Source organism: Schistocerca cancellata, unplaced genomic scaffold (assembly GCF_023864275.1).
Source record: "Schistocerca cancellata isolate TAMUIC-IGC-003103 unplaced genomic scaffold, iqSchCanc2.1 HiC_scaffold_718, whole genome shotgun sequence".
In the NCBI taxonomy this organism is placed as follows: Eukaryota; Metazoa; Arthropoda; class Insecta; order Orthoptera; family Acrididae; genus Schistocerca; species Schistocerca cancellata.
The window spans coordinates 12,980,766-12,986,098 of record NW_026046729.1 but is presented as its reverse complement, the minus strand read 5'-3'; positions in this window follow the sequence as shown (position 1 = coordinate 12,986,098).

Genomic DNA, 5,333 nt, shown 5'->3' with positions numbered 1-5,333 from the left:
TGGTATTGGTAGAACTCGATACGGTTCTTCGTCTTCTTCTTCGCCCATCTTTCGGCTTCGGCGTGTTTTCAGGTGCACACATCGCTGTCAGGATACAGTTCTTCAAACAACTCTGCTTCCCGTCCTTGTCCTAATTCTTCTTTAGTGCACAATGTGCAGCATTCATAACTCGCTTGGCATTCATCACTCCTAAGCCAAACTTAATTTTTCCTCGCATGGTTTATCAACTTTAAGTGTGGCGATGCGTTGACCTATAACAATATCCTTTCTTCTCGGTATTGCCTTAGCGTTGTAAGCTAAAATCCTGTCTGCAATGTGACGACTTGATGGATCTTTATTTGCATCGTATGCAATGTCATGTTCCATACACGCTTCGTCCAGCAGATTAACCCCCTTATCACCTCGTGCCAAGAGTTTCTGATGCTTTGTCCCAGATCCACAGTAGTTATACCCAAGGATGTGTAAATCCACTGGCATGTGGTCTGGAATACCACCACCTCCTCTAATGCGTCTCCTAGCACGCATGTTATGCTACTGCTGTGATTGTAGACTATGGGCCCCCATTACATAGCAGATCGTCGGTATCAATCCAACTGTTTTGTGTAGCAGGAAAACCAAGCCATTTTACTAGTGCTATCTTTCCACGACGTCTTATGACTATCTCCACGAGAAAAACATCCGGTTCTGAGTTTTTCTGCAGCTCTTCGGTGTAGAAGCAGATTATAATTTCTTCGCCTTTACTGTCATTCATATATAAGTACTAGGATACGTTCTTTGTACCTTTGAAACTGTAATTACCTCTGTTGACCAGTTCGGTATGTATGATTTCTCAAATTCTGTCTTGTGTTTTGAGATACGTACCATATTACCTACATTAAATTTATGTCTGGGTGGATCCAGCATTTTAATGCTATAGTACACAGTATCCATGAGTCCATTATCACGAACGTCGATTAGTCTCACTTTTATTGTGGTATGTTTGGTTAGATTACACTGAAAAATTATTTCTGGGAAGATATCGGTCCATTTGTATGAGCTGCGAAGTTTAAAACGCATCCTCATTCGACCTTTTATTGTTCTGTTCAGACGCTCCACGATACTTGCCTTCAGGTGAGTGAATATTGAGTAATGACGTATTCCATATCATTGCATCGCGGTCTTTAAATACCTATTGTAAAACTCTCCGCCATGATCGGTTTGGAGATTGTCTGGGCATCGATTCGTCCCTGTCTGTAGCAAACGTTCAAAAACATCCGGGACATTTCTACACGTTTTCGTTTTACAGGTAATGCAGAAGCGAATTTGGATAATGTATCAATAATCTTTAAAATATATTTGAATCCATTATTGTCGTGCGAATATTCCCTCATATCTCCAAGATCAGCTTGCCATAAGTGATCCAAACCTTTAATCATAGCATGCCTATGTGGGTATGTTTTGCGTGCTGGTGTGTGTAGTTCTCGAACTACTGTCTCCATACTTACTCGATGATACCTCTCTCTCTAAGCTCAAAGGTTATTGAAAATGCCTCATTCGAATGAGCTGTATTACCTGCAGCAGCTGATTGCCATGGGCAGCCGTATTCTATCTATTAGCTCATTGGGGTCGTCATAATATATAGAGGAATTTGATTGTTCACTACTTGCTCAATGTCAATACCATCACCGTTGCTGCTGCTGCTACTGTTGTTGTTGCTGTTTTCGTCAACATATATGGGTTTCATAATAGTTCTATATTTCTTGTAGCTGAGGCTTTTCGCCATCTTATGTACACCAGTCATGTGTAGTACTTCACAGTACGTTTCCCTATCATTAACTTAATAATATATAGGTTTTTCGTAGGTATTAGGAAAATAAAATTCTTTAATCCAGGTGTCCTCTGAAGCCACCTATCACCAGTCCGTATTGTGTCTTCAGTTACAGTTATAGGATGCATACCCAGCATGTACGGCCTTCCCCTGCTAACGCCGAATGTTCTATCTATCTGACCATGGGCGTGACGGGTAATGAATTCGTCAATGGCAACACAATCGTCATCGTGTGTTTTTGTTTTTACTAAGAGCTGCCGGAGAGATTCAGTAACCGGCTTAAAGGTCTCTCTTACTGTCTGCTGTCGATCCATATGTCCTAGCCTCAGAAACTGTAATTTCTCACGAGCTGCTTTCCGCCCTTGAATCACTTTCTGCGTCGTTGACATCTTTGTGTATACTAATCAGACATCTCCGCAACGTGAGGCTTTATATATCATCTTCTTCCTCTTACTATGTACCGGCTCCCCCCTCTCAACAACAAGAAACTCTACATCTATTTTCACCTCAATAGCCTCGACCTTTTCAGTTAAGTCGGGTACTTTCTTACCGATTTCATTACCTAACTCACTTAACGCATTCACCATTCCCAGAAGGGTCTGGTAATACGTCTCTAGTTCCCTGCGTATACCTACAACTTTATACACAATAGTCTGAATTTTCGTATCCATGTACAGTCGAATGTTCCATCTGTGTACAACCATTCTCTCGGGTTGACAGCTAGACATGCGCGCAAATTTATCCTTGGTGCAGCTTATACTGATGTACTGTCCTCTCTTACCATGTTTTATATACAGAAACTCTTAAAAGTTTCCCCTATACCTACAATCACTCAGTTTTCTAACAGTAAACTACTTTTTTTTAATATTTGAAGTGAAGGTGTTTCGTTACCACCATTACGTCAGACGTGCGTGGTAGCAGTACCTTAGCTTTGCAACTTGTGAATTTGTGTTTTGTCTATTTTAAAAATTTTTGAAACTTAATATTGTTTTCATACTGAGTCTATTCTCATAAAATAATGATCTTAAAGGAGCATGAAATCATTTTATTTACCAGTAATCGTGCTAAATGTTGAACGGTAATGAAATTCAATGGAACTGCTGAATATTTCATCAATATTGTTCCAAAATTTTCATGGTTAGAAATGTTTTGGACGTTTTGTAACGAATACAGAGCCATATTAGTTGAACAGTAAATTAATTTCACGTAGTCATGCTAGATGCGTAATTTATATCTTTTTATTAACCTTTTTAAATAGCAACATTACAAACAAAACGCGTGCAGATCACCTCTACCACACATAATCTATAGTATATTTAAAATTTACGTACAGAGCCCATTTTTTTACGCTTTTAGGTACAATAAATAAAAAAAACTTTAATGTTCGCCGTGGAGACAGTGACACTGTCAGGGACGATTATAGTATTGTTACGAAATTGTCGGTAACACTCAATCGTGTAATAGCCAGTCCAACGTACATACAAGCCGTTTTAAAAACTGCGTTAGATAATTTCTTTCATGTAACAGCTGATCACGGGGATAATCTGTGACACCATTAGCCGTGGCACTATGTCGAATATGTTATCACAAGACGTAACACATCGAAGGCCACCGTCCCTCAGAGCCAGGACAGAATATAGGGTCAGGCTATATAAACAACGAACCCGTCAATAAATAAGTGATATCCCTGTTTTCGTATTCTGATCTTGATGGTGCGTTTTTGTATTGATGCCAGTGGAAATGATTTTGAATAGAGTCTAGAGTCATCAGGCTTGCTTGTTCATTCTCAGGTACAAAGTTTATTGCATCAGTAAGTACTTACTAAAGATTTCAAGCTGGTGCTAAGGTTGATCATGAATCTCGTGGAAGTGGGAAAATTTCGAAAACTGTTAATGAGTCATTACGTTAAACAAAAAAAAAAAAAAAAAAAAGAACCTGTATACCTTACGTTAGCCGAATGTCTGACTTCCCGTCTCTTAGGACCCCTTTGTCTCAGGAATCGGTAGAGGTACCAAGGTGAAATTTATGTGCGTAACTAAGGTGTACGGTACATTGTCGGTTTAAATTATTTCAATTTCCAAGTATCTGGAATCAAAAGATACGGCCATTCGTGTCACATGTTTTGAACCTCGAAGACTCTGTATAGGGAACTTGCAGTTGACCCAGAATTACCAAATTTTGACAGTAAGTAAGTTTTAACAGCACAAGCAAAGGAAGAACCAGAATTTTGTTAATTTGTACTTACGTTACACGAAAAGAAATTTTTTGTCTTATGTTAACCGATGTCTGCTGCCCGTCTGTTTCAGTTCTAATTCTAATATGTGTCGCATACTAAGGTTTACGGTCACTGGGTGGCGTAGTTTCTAATTGAATGTAGTTTGAAGATACGGCCACTTATGTCATATATCGTGATACTCGGAAATTCGCTCATCAGAACCAAAAAGTGAAGTTCGTTCCCGTTGACCCAGCATCACGAAATGTGGTAACAACAACGGTTTCACAGTACAAGCAACGGAAAAAACCGAAAGTTACCTTGGAATTGATCCCGAAAGTCTTGGATTCTCATGACTGACATCTCGCCAGTATGGATATCGATAACATGTAAAATTCGTCGAGATTTCAGATTCCCACTATGAAACACTTACGTACATCAGTACTGTGCAAACCACAGTGCAGACGTCCTACTCTCTGTACCCGGACTCGTGTTATATTCTGAAGCCAGCAAACGCTTGTTTTTCACCGTATAAGAAATTGTTTGTGAATAACTTTTACATTCGATGACAACTTTAAGAGAGAAGAATCTTATTTGTTACTTCTTAACCATGTACGGGGTGTCCAGAAAAGGGCCCCCTGCTTTCAAAATTAAATATCTCGAAATCAAAGATCGATAGACGAATGCAGTAAACGGTATGTTTATTGTGAAAGCTGTAAGAAGTTTATACAGCAGTTTGAAATAATAGTTACAAAAAGCTACTAACAGATGGCGCTGTACGCTGTACAGCTCATATCAGCATACATAAGTGAAACAATCGTATGAAAACAATCTTTGCAAACAATCACATCACAATGTTTTCAAAATGTTCACCATTGGCACTACAGAGGTGGCGCAAACGAAGAATGAAATTCGCCATCACATTTCGTAGTGTCTCAACCGAAATGGATTCACATGCCACAGAGATCGCCGATTCAAGCTCGTCCAGCGTGGCGGGATGCTTCGGGTAGACCATGTCTTTCACTGTGCCCCACAAAAAAAAGTCACAGGGAGTCAAATCCGGCGAATATGGAGGCCAATCCATGCCTGCACCAGGAAATTTGGGATCTTCCAAAGCAATGGCTCGTTTCCCGAAATATTCCTCAAGAAAGCGTAACACTTGTTCGGTCCGATGTGGTCGGGCTCCATCTTGCATAAACCATTCAGTACCGGGTCGATCCTCTAACGCTTACTGTGTGGCGACAAATTGTTCCAAAATTGCAACGTTACGTGTACCAGTGACCGTTCTCGAATGAAAAAAGGGCCAATAATGCC